Source organism: Typopeltis vanoorti, chromosome 22 (assembly GCF_054136105.1).
Source record: "Typopeltis vanoorti isolate ZY-2024b chromosome 22, IOZ_Tvanoo_1.0, whole genome shotgun sequence".
NCBI lineage: Eukaryota > Metazoa > Arthropoda > Arachnida > Uropygi > Thelyphonidae > Typopeltis > Typopeltis vanoorti.
This window is the reverse complement of record NC_143570.1, coordinates 74,857,714-74,870,534: the sequence shown is the minus strand read 5'-3', so window position 1 is coordinate 74,870,534 and position 12,821 is coordinate 74,857,714.

Here is a 12,821-nt window from a genome sequence, read left to right as displayed (position 1 = left end):
AAATAGTTTTTATTTGTCATTTTTAAAATGAAACTTTTAGAAACAGCATTAATTGACCGATCAGACAATCGTGATCTATGCTTTGTAACAAATATACTTGATCTGGAAAAATTTCTTTCATTTTCTGTAGACGTTGGTCGAATTATTAACAGTGCGTCTAAAAGCATGTTCAAGATGAGAGTGAGAGAATGCGTTGCTTCATATAAGCTCATTTCCTTGCTTAGAGAAGCAAATATTTTGTCTGCGTGCATAGGGCTAGGATGTGATGTCGAAATTGATATTGCTTTAGTCAATTCACTTTTCAGATCAGATTCTGATTTAATATCAGGACTCTCTGTAAGGACATCCTTTATTTCTTTTATTGGAACTTCTTCTGCTGTAAATGTTCCTTTAAAAAATCTTTCCATTAATGATTTCGCCAATTGTGCAATTTCATTCTTACTTGACAAGGCAAAAAATTTATCTTCTTCCATCTCACATAAACAACTAACATTGCTCAAGTACTTTGTGAGAGACACAAGATCTCTATTTATACGTTTAACCAATTCAAATTTTATTTCCTTTAAAAGCATTTGGTTCATTGAAGAATTCTGCTTTTCTAAATTACTGAACAGGAACTTAAATTCCTTCACTTGTGAGAATATTAGCTTCTCTATTGCTAAAGGCTTCAACTGCTAATCTTACAGGTTGTAAGCAATTCAACATACCTCTGAATATTTCATAATACTCTTCTTTCCATACGTGATCGAGTTTCAGCTCTCGTAAAACAGTCTTAATCGGATTTACTCTCTTTAAAAATCTCTCTATCATTCTCTCCAGTGTGTTCCAGCGTGTTTTATAGTCCAAAATGACTTCTAGTTTCCTCTTTTTGACTCTTGGTTATTTCTTGCTGCAAAAGAGAATTTTTTTATGGATACTATTGAAATATTTTCATAATTCTTCGTACACTGCTAATTGCCGACGATAGATCATCTCGCAAATCATGCCGATCAGCTCGTGCCACACCATTTAACTCACAATGACTGTTATCGTTTTATCGTATTCAGAATCTGTATTAAATTCACTATCACTGCTACAAGTCACTGATGCTTGACCTTTCAACTTTTTAACATAAAATACTTTTGTTACAGTTGTAACGCATGGTTGTAACAGTACTGTTGAATAGTCGGTGATAATTTTCCAAATTTTTCTATAATACAGCTGCACCGTCACTTGTAATTGCAACCGCATCACTTTCAAGTTTTAACTGAAAGTTTTCTAATCTTTCCTGAAGCAAGGATAATACTTCTTCCGCAGGACAGTTCCCATGTATTCTTATTAAACCAATGTTCATAGAGCATTGTAGTATACGTGAACATTCATGTATCTGCGATTCTTGCAAGTGGTCCACTCGTCTATGGAAATACTTCGTTTTTTATTATCACATTTGAATACTTCCAATTTCTGGATGTACAGTTGTTTCACTTTACTATAATAATTATGTATTAGTGTTATAACTGAAGATGTACTTCTTGGCAACTGCATTCCTTTGCTTGTGAAACTTTTCTTAATAAACTCACGTTTTGTGATGGTGTTGACTGATATCCCATCCAAGGCTGCTAATTTGCTTACGGTTTCTTCTAAATCCAGTCCCTTGACATAATGTAAAATTGTCGTTTGTCCCTTAGAAGATGAAGGCATTGGCTCATCATTATTCAATTCAGACTGTTTTTTCCTTTTCATTCCATGAATGTATACTAGGTGCCTATGTAGACCGGTGGTTGATGATGCTTTGCATTGTAAAGTTTTGGAGCATATCTGGCAACTAATTCGTTATCTTTTCTAAAATATTCCTAACACTTTTTATACTCTTTATCATTGTGACGGCAATCTATAAAAAATATTAAAATATGATTTATGATTTAATAAAAAATAATTTATTAAAATTTTTCCCGATTTCCCGACCAAATATTCTCGGGATTCGGGAACGGGAAAACGAAAAAAATTCCCGAGAACGGGCAGCAATTCCCTCTCGCCCAGAAATCCTACCAGAGAATCTACGCCTAAGCGCATAGCAGTATAAGAGGAAATGTTTTGCCAACATTTTTATTCAACTCTTTCTAGTATTATACTACAAACATTTCAGGAGAAGATGCATGTTTAAAGATATGAATTAATCCTTAATAATATGAAAAAATATATTTTCTGACAGAGAGATGCAAGGATGCCATCGCTTTTCGAACTTGGCACCAATCTTCGAATCGAAAGAAGTACAAAATATTGTATGACTTTATGGTGCTTACAGTACGGCCCATCGATGTTTAAGCAAGTCAAACATGAACCGACTGATGTAGAAAGATTTATTCGGACAAGCTTCTGATCGCAAGCAATGTGGAAATGAAAAAGGCCAGCAAAAATCATTTTGGGTGCTTCATACATTTAGGCTTTGTTCTTTATATTTTATTGATTCTCTTGCGATATAACTCGAGAAAATTAAATGAACGCTGCTCTTTAAACATATTAGCAAACATAATATTAGTAATAAATGCAATTTAGCCTATTTTAAGTTATCGACAGTCAGTGGGAAAATATGGACGAGAATATTATGAATTATTCTTGTTGAAGGCCGTTCTCAATATGTATATATATCTACACCGAATCACCGAAACTATTGAGGTCTGTTTAATTTCTAAGAGGTTGACAACAATCACTCGCTGATTTAACCATAGTATTCCATACATTGCTTGCTTTGCCTCTAACGTTTAGCAATTTATTTATTTTATTCGTGTAGGGTTCCCCTCGTTCCTCGACCAACCCTTAGTACTGGGTGAGCCCTCCTAATGAGGGATTAAGTACTATATCCTGTGACTGTAGCCTGTATGTACACGGGACGGTTTGTCTGCTTGCGGGATGAAAAACCCCAGATAAAAGGGGGGGGGAACTCTACTGTCCACGCCCAAGACCGCCTAACTTGGCTATGGCTGAGATAGATCATTAAGCTCCTCACGTCCTCGACGGGAATCTAGCCTAAGATACTCCTTCCCCAAGCATATGGTTGCGAAGCGTATAGCCACTAAGCTAACCGCGCGGACATATCTAGAAGTATTAGATAAACCTTAACGCCATCTTCGACGATTCTTCTTCAGCTGAAGTCATACTTTGGGATGCACTCGTTATTTAGATGGTAGCTGATTATCATCGTCCGATAAAACTATCACCATTTTGTTCTGAAATAATCTCATTCGTGTGTTGTGGGTCCTGAAACATATCATGCATGGATTGATATATTGTATCTAATATACGGAGTGGTACAGACCGAGAGTTGTAGAGTGCCTTCTCTTGATCAGTCCTTGGAGGCGACACGTAATACTAATAATAATTATATTGCCCATCTCTAGTTTTATGCAAAATTGCATTGCATTTTGCATGTGGTAGATCAAAAAAAAAAAAAAATAATAAAAAATAAATCTCACAGACCACTTCATTGCGATGCTGATAACCTACGCGCGACTACTGTTTAATATAAAAGTCAAAGCGCAATTAGACTGATGTATAAATAATCTTCATCTGCTGTAGCATACTTGTTCTAAATGAGGATATTTATTTTCCGCCAATTCCTAAGAATAATCGTCGCATTTCAAATTTAACTGTGTTAAGTTCCACGAGTTAATGTGCGGCGGATCTGTAACTAATTAGGCCACAAAACAGTTTTGGATCTGAAATATATCAAATTAAATCGGAGAAAGTCACAAAGACTTGTTGGAGAGAGGTCATAGAATACCCAAGACCAAGATTGTTTACAAAGGGTAAATAAAAGTTTCAAGAAAAAATACAGGTTGAGTGAAAATTATGGAATAGCAATCCGTGCCAGTGAACAAATTAAATCTGCAACTTTGATTAACCTGTTTGTTTCCACTGCCCACATTCGGTTATTTTGTGGCTTCTCTGTTCGATTACGAAGTGTGCTGTAGGCGGATGCATTCTCTTATCTAGGAGGCATGCTCAAATGATGAAGAAATAGGAATCTTTCCCATTTGTCAAAAAGAAGAAATAAGATTGTATACATTTTCAAAATTTTCCAAAAGAACAATTTTCTGATATTTGCATGTCAAAAGCAGAAAGATGTAATTTAAGCATCGCAGTATTTGAAAAACAGAGCGGTCAAAGAGACTGTGTGTTTACTGCTTTGCTATTTCCTTAACGAGTAAACTTCTGGCCCGTAAGTGAATTAATTAATTTAAATACAGTGGCTAGTCATGCTATTAGAACAGACGAATATATATATATATACAGGGTGGCGCAAAATTAACGCAAGAAGTAATTTTGATAGAAAACACAGGTTTTTAATTAAAAATTGTAATTTCTTATTGATCCATAAAGTATAGGGTTATGCATGGAATAGCATATCGGGTAAATGGCCTCCACGGCTTTGCTGGCACATACGCACTCTTTTGTCGAAATTTTCCATGACCGTTTTGCATAAATGTGGCTGAATTTCGTTGATACAGCGCTCAAGTTCCTCCTTCATGGCGTGGGTGGTCGTGGGCTTGTTGGCATAAACCATAGACTTCAAAAAACCCAAAGAAAAAAGTCCAACTGCGTTAAGTCACATGATCTGGGCGGCCAATTCTGATCACCAAAACGGGAAATTACACGACCAGGAAATGACTCATGCAGTAATTGAATTGTTTCTCGGGCTGTATGGCATGTGGCACCGTCTTGTTGAAACCACATGTCGTCCACATTCATATCTTGCAATTTAAGCACAGAAATCTGGATTATCATGTCGCGGTAGCGAGCACCATTAACTGTTATTGCCTTACCAGCCGCATTTTCGAAGAAGAATGGACCGATGATGCCTCCAGCCCAAAATCCGCACCAAAGAGTAAACGTTGTGGATGCATTTGTTTCTCAACAATCACTCGTGGATTTTCTGAACCCCAAATGCGACAATTTTGTCGATTAACGAAAGAATAGCTTCAAATACAACTGCAACGTTTTCATACTAATTATGTATAGATACTCTCTATGTTGTTCATAGTTCTTTTTAACCTTCAGTGTTTAGTGTTTTTTCTTTTTTAATGTCACCGAAACTAGTCGTGTTTTATTATTAAACCCCCTTTTACCTAACTCTCGGTTTAAGTCATTCAACTCTTTTCACTATATATATAATTAAGAATTGCTGCTCGAAACATTACTTGCTTTATGTAATGTGTCCAGCTGTTCTTTATGATGGAGACATTACGAATGCCTGACCATAGGAAGGTGGCTTCCTCTCATGATTCATACGTTTGAAAGTAAAAATTATTTTTTAGGAATCAAGGACACATTTAACTGGCACAATGATTTCTTAAGCAGAAGACGGAAAATACTGATAAAACTGTTGTTATAATTAGGAAGTAAGTTGCGATAAAGCGTGAACTATCTCATTTTCATGAAACAATTCCGAATAGTGTACTAAACTGATGAGCTGTTTATGTTTGAAAAGTTAGAGATCATAAACATTTCATGTCTGAGAAAAACTTCGTGTGATGCTGGTAATTCAAGTATCATACATTTTAAAGCCTTCTTTGAGATATCTGAACAGCATCGCCTTTTTATTTCTTTCTTTATGTAGATACGATCATATTCTAAAATAAAGAGACAGTGTTCAAATACCACTAGGAAATTTGCTGTGAAATTTTATGCGGCGGGTGAGTCTTTTCCAACACTTTAAGAAACTTTATCAGAAGTTTATACTTTCTTTTGGATATTTGTGCAAACTACGAAAACCCACACAAAATGAATCAAAATTGCCACTTCCATCACTCGCAGATCAAAAGGACATCAAAGTAGAAGAAATGAGGAAGAAAGCAGAGCGTAGTGCGTGCTGCACTAGTTTAGTAAAGTTGCATAAACAGGATTTAAGTCTTTAGAATTTCGGGGATATTATTTTGACACATGAATGTACCAGAATAAATGCCAGATCTATTTATATTCATTTAACCCACTGCGTCGATTGTTTATATCATAATATTAATCATTTCAGAAAAACTAAGGTGTGGACTGTAATTCAAATACTATCCTGTCGACTACTTGCAGATCTTATAAGTCAGTTGTAATAACATGAACCCGTTATATCTGAATATTTTATATCACCCATGGATAAACAAAAGAGCAACGTCATCTTTCTCTTGCACAAACAAAGGAAACTGTGACATGAAGAAATAAATTTCCTGAATATTTGGTATCGAAAGTGAAAATTGCTTGTCCATTTAATTCTAAATTTAGATTTAAATTTATGTCAAAAATGAGAAACAATTTCGATGCTGAAATGCGGTCCATGCTTATACATTCCGCAGTCGTTTATTATAATTAACAATTACTATTTTTGATATGATTGGGAATTTTTTTAGGAAAACAACTCACGCGACAGCCAGCGTCATTTATCTTCACTTGCCTTCATTTCATTTTCTTACTGTTACAACAGTAAACAAATTCCCTCTCCATCTCTTGCTAGGCAAATCAGACTATCCCTTTGAATATTACGCATGAAAGGACACACATTTACAATTTCATGTTCACGAAGTGTCCGTTTCTACAAATAGAAGGCAGCATGCCAAGACGATACTGGCACACTGCCTCAAAGTAGAACTTTCGAAACTATGGGCGATATAAAAATAATTCTCTAGATAAACTACTCCGCTTGCATCAACTGTAACCAGACAAATATTTATTCATTTTGGTGTTGTCTAGATGTAGTAGCTGTGGCTTCCACAGAATGACTCCATTGTAAAACAGAAAATGAAAGAATAACTCTAGTCCAACAGAAAGTGTTTGCATAGATGAAACTCGAGGGAGATTTATTCTGTTTATTCTTTGAAAGAAAATGCAACACGAAATTAACTGTTTCATCACGTTTATGCACGTTTTATCCTGCTATTTTTCTTTTAAATTCTACGACAAGATTTAAAAGACATGAAAAACAAATAAACAATGACTGACAATATATAATAAAGGGGATAAATTAAACCACTGGGATTTATCAGCCATTTTCGATGACTGGTGCACAGAAGGCCTCCTCTGATTTTAAATGTTTTACTTTTTTTAATGATATTAAATTCCGGCCATTTATTTAATCTCTTCGTCCCATTGTATTCCCATGGATAAAGTTCTTCCGCTATCTTTGGGATACCATTTCTGTTCGTTTTTAAGTAATTGCTTAGAAATAGACTTGCCGTTTGTTCTAGTGAACTTTTATTGATTTTATTATTGATTTTTATAATAATTATATGCAAAATACTGTTGTTGAAAGTCGTTTTAACACAGTTAACTTATTCTATTATTTTTTTTTTACTAAGTTCTTTTGATACTACATTTCCGATACGATAACGTAAATGGGACTGAATGCAGCTATCAAGAGACTCTTGGTCCTGTCCGTCGCTGCTCTATATCGATTGGCCAAGTTTTCGGATACACTAGAGAGTGGCTAGAGGACTAAATCGTAGCCCAAGCAATGCAGCAATAAATCGAACTTCAGTCCAAATCCGCGGAGACACATCAGGGGGAAACAGATATTTTACCCAACGTAAAGATGCATCAAAGCGAATTGAATCAATATTTGAACATTACAACAATGTCATATTTCTTAGGGAAATGAAACCTGTTAAGGGCGCTATTGACTATGAGTGCATGAGCACCTACCCTAAATGGACAATGATGTGGTCAATGAGGGAAGACAAAAAGAAAGAAAAAAGTGGAACGCGTAAATACAAGCATAAAGATTAGACTAAACCGTAGGCGCATGCAATAAGATATACAACCTTGAAAGATCAGTAGGAGGTCGGGCTTGTGAAGAAAATAGACAGATAAAAATGAAACCATAATGTACACTAACCATCAACTGGATATCATCAGTTTAGCCATTATTTACCTAACAATGCTTCTTCAACAGTAAGGACATCACATAGTGTATGGGTAGAAGACACTACTCCCAGCATAGTGCTGTATTATTACACTTCTTAAATTGCCCATTGAGTTCCATTATTTGCATATTTTCATTGTGCATTAGGTCTCAGTGCAATCGGAAGGCGTTTGGATTTTGATTTCGAAATGTCAAGAATATTCTGTAAACTGGTGCGTAATATCTGTATGATGTACCATTATGATTCAAATTTACTGTTATCGGTCAAGTTCAATTTAGTTTTTCATAGATGAAATTAATTCTGTATCAATATGATACAGAATCAATATATCGTAGAGATATTTAGAAATGGACTTCAAAACGAGTATATTGTTAAGAATGTCACACACACACACACACACACAGTTGCAGTTTCACCAACATGATTTTCAAATAAGCCACTGCAAGAATATAATGCTTTATAAATGTGAATGAAGATAACGTTGTTTAGCTTGGTGTTTTTAATTATCATATTTATACACAGGGAAATGGAAGAACTGCAGTAACACGATAATTACAAAATACAATCCTCATCTTAAATGCAGACTGGTTAATCTCTTCTGTCTTGGTTTACTTCATCCATTTTAATTTCCTAAAATCAGACGCCTGGAAATCAGAAAACACCCGCCCTCTGTATAAATGTCTCAGTCACCTTATTCCACCAACAGCAAACTATTTATTTACTTAAGCCATGCCAGCAGCATATGTAGACTAAACAGCAATAAAAGGAACTTCTCACAGTGGCGCAAGCAGTGATGTTAACCGGCTCAGTAATAATACCACCATAATGTCTTCCTTTATATGCTGCACACGCATTACGGATCTTGAATAATAACTCTCCTTAATTTGGTCTTGATGCTGACGAATACACTAACTTAACCATGTAACGTGCAACACTTTGATAAAAGGTTAAGCTGCCTTTGATTCTGTCTGGCTCCTTGTTTTATCCTTGGACTTCCTTTATGTGCATATATATATATCTATATTTTCTTTGGCTAAAACAACAGTATTCTGAGTGGTTACCATCAAGTACATTTAAACGCAACTCTTCGTCAATCTTCACTGTAAGAGCGACGCCACAGTCTGCGAAATGCACTATACCCAGATATCACTAGCATTAGGGGCAGGTTTTCTCCTATTTTATTCTTTATAAAATAAACTTTACTGATTACAAAAAAAAAAAAATAAATTCACATAAAATGTGAATTTAACAATATTCTAAAACTGTATGGCCAGCTCTGTATCTCAGCAGAGTTTTAATAAAGTGTGTTCAAATTCGGTCTTTTTTTTATTAGTCAGCTCATAGACAAACACGAAAACATTTTGCATTTTAAGGCTTTCTTTCTCAGGAGATTTTTGTTTTAATTTTTCTTTCGTACAAAAATAGGAACTCATATAATGCATTCAAAAGAATACTGTACTTAAGTGAAATTGCTGCAGTTGCTACGTAATGGGCTTTGAAGCATGAGCAGTTATGGGAATCACGAAAACAAAAGATGGAAACATATTGAAGATTTTAAGCAATAATAAAGAAAATAAGATCAAGGTGCTGTACTGAATGATTACCGTGAATACCAATAAAGAGTTGTCAAATAATGATATGCTTTTGGAGCTCGATGAGCTATTCATATTTTCTTTTAATTTTATTTTTAATCCATTGCTTTAACTTAGAACTTAGTTTTATAGTATCCGAATTTTAAATTCGGCATTTCTAATTTTAAAAGTGAGTTCAACAAAGCGATATAAAATATAACTTTGTACTTTCAACTTATAGTTAATCTAAGTGTTTACATTTATTTTTAATGTTCATATGAGACAATGATATTGCACATAGCCTGGTGGGATACGAAAATGCGTCTATTTATAACAGATTAGTTGATTATTCTCTTTAATTTTCGATCGACCATATCGGGGAAAAAAATGTAACTTTCCAAAAGTGGCTTTCGATATAGAAACGCCTTAGTGTGTTCTAACATCAAGGGAAGATAAAGAAATATCAGATTGCTGAACATGCAGTTTACGGTAGTTGTCTAGACTTTTTTTCAGACATTCTTTTAAGGATTTGTTTGCCAAGAGCTGTGTAAACTTTGTCCTCAAACTGTCCAGAGGTTTAACTACAATCAAATTCATCTTTCTTAGCGCGAACCCTAGGATTGCACGAAAAACAAAATGAATTCCCAACAGATGTTACAACGCAGTATGCCAACTGGACTTTAATTCAGTAATGGTGAAGAGAGACCTTTCAACACAGACAATAAACACGGTGTCTTTCTTACTGCTGTACAATAAAAAAGGGGTCGTTTGTTGCTTCATTACGAGACGAGAGATCTCTTCAGCATATCCCAAAAAAGTACAGTTGATTTTACTCTTTCCCAACCTCTTTCTCTGCAATCACCGTGTGAGGAAATGATAAATATCTGACTTTTTCAGATATTTATCATTATCGTAGTCGATTTTTTTCCGTGTACTTCTGTGCGGCAATTCTTAGTTTCATAAAATATTGCATCTTGCTAAAAGACGAGACCTAACGTGGAAAAGAAGGCAAGCAAGAAAAAGAGTAAATTGGCCTACCTTGGCATAACATATCGCTCTACAAGTGTATTAACATTGGCATCATTCTGGTGGGAAGAGAGAAAGAACATATTGTATTCACATCACTTATCTCAATGTCATTACCTTTCTTTCTTTAAAGCCTTCTCCGTTGATGTTCGTTTAAAACGAAATACTTCACAGTTTTATTTCGCCATCATTCAGACTGAAATCGATAGACTTGCCAGAGAAGAGCAGAAAAGGCCAACGCTCGGTGAAGTGGAATCTTCTTTCTTATTCTCTCAGAGAAAGAGAGAAAACTGAAACTTTAATGGATGCCGAGAAACTACTCTGCGTTGCACAGCTCACAGTTTCCGCTGAAGTTTTGATATTTCTGCGCAACTCATTTTGTTGTAGTATCATTAAGACGAATTACGAAAATCAAAGCGCATATTATTATAATATACAGAAATACTCTGATAAGAATCAGAAACGTGTTTGCTTTCAGTTATTTCCTGTTATATTGTGTTTTTCTCCCACTCCTTCCTGACGAAACCTGCAGTATAATATTATATTTATTATTAATTATAGTTATAAATAAACAAAAAAATAGCACTTTCGGAGTCGTTGAGCCCTCCTAATGAGAGATTAAGTTTATATTTTATGACTGTAGATCCGTGTGTGTGTTCACGGGAGCGTTTGCCTGTGTTGAGAAACGAAAAACCCGAGTTTCCGGGTGATAAAACCCTCTACCACCGTATGAGACCGGCTAACTCACCTTTAGTCGAAACGCACCAGATAAAGGTTCTGATGTCCTGGACTGAAATCGAACCCAGGTCTTTCCGAACAAAAGGCTTCGTCTATACCGACGGAGCTACGGAGGCTTTAAAAAATAAATAAAAGTAAAAAGTATCCATCAAACAAAAAATAAAAAAGAAGAAAGACTGGAAATAAATAAATGATGTGTAAATATTTCTAGCATTTTATTCTTGATAACCAACCGGTGTTCGACAAGATTAATGAAATGAATAATAAAAAAAATATGAAAGATTCGTGGAAGGGATATCAAGCAACTCATAATTTTTAAAAATACTGGAAATCCCTAGAACTAATTTTTCATGGGGGAAAAAGAATATTTCAATGATTATCATATTAGAAACAGAGAGAAGGATTATTGTGAATTGATTCTGGTCTCATCATTTGGTGATTGCACTTGCCAGTTATCCAATTATTATTATTACTATTATTCTGCTGGCATTCAGTTATGCATGCAGAACTTCAAATTCTGAATTAATATTTCACTTTTTATGCATCCAAAATGCTAGAAAAGATGCAAAACACATTAAGAAACAAATCATATATCAACTGGTTACTTCAAGAATCTAAAACTAACATCTAAATTCACAATTAATGTCGAATAATTTGCTATTCTACAGACGACTGTAGCTTCAAGTTAACCGTCTAGAACAGTGGTTTTTAACTTGTATTCCCCGAACTGGTTACAAGCGTTCCGCCGGTGAAAGATGCCACATGACATAGTTCTGAGTGTAATTTACTACTCTGAAAAAAATGTCGATGGAATTATTTCCGTTATAGCAGAACAATTAATAATATTGGAAGAAAATATTTCAAGTCACTTTCCTTCCTTAAATACGCACAATTATGACTGGATACGAAATCCATTTGCCACAGTTAATACATCGACTTGTGAATTTTCGTTACAACAACAACAACAATTAGTTACCTTGTCAACGAATCGCACTCCTAAAAATGAAATTCTCTGAAATAACTCTTGAGGAATTTTGGATTTTTGTCCAAGCCGAATACCCAGCTCTCTCCACACGAGCCTTGAACATTTTGTTACAGTTTTCAACATCATATTTATGTGAGCTCGGTTTCTCAATATAAACCCATATAAAAAATAAAAAGCGTGAAAGAATTACAAATATTGACAAAGAGATGAGAAGAGCTATATCACATATTAGACCTGATATTGCTGAAACCTGCAAAAGCCGACAAGCTCAAGTATCACATTAAAATAAGTTCAATTTTTATAAAAGGCGAGTCCATGCATATTTTATTGTTAGTTTTATGACCCCAAATTTTTCTTATAATCAAAAGTTTCCGTGACTTTGGAAAGGTTAAGAACCACTGGTCTAGAAGCTCATTATTATGCGATAAATGAAGATTAATGAGGAAGTTTAAGGTGACGCACAGTCGTATTGTGACGTCTCGTTGTTCCTGAGACGTCACAATACGACTTACTGTATAAGCTACATTCATAATAAATGCTGCCTTTAGTGATGACGGTGTTGAAGTTTAAAAGCATTTTGTTACGATTTCAGAGCAGACGAATCGCCGCTAAAGGTTC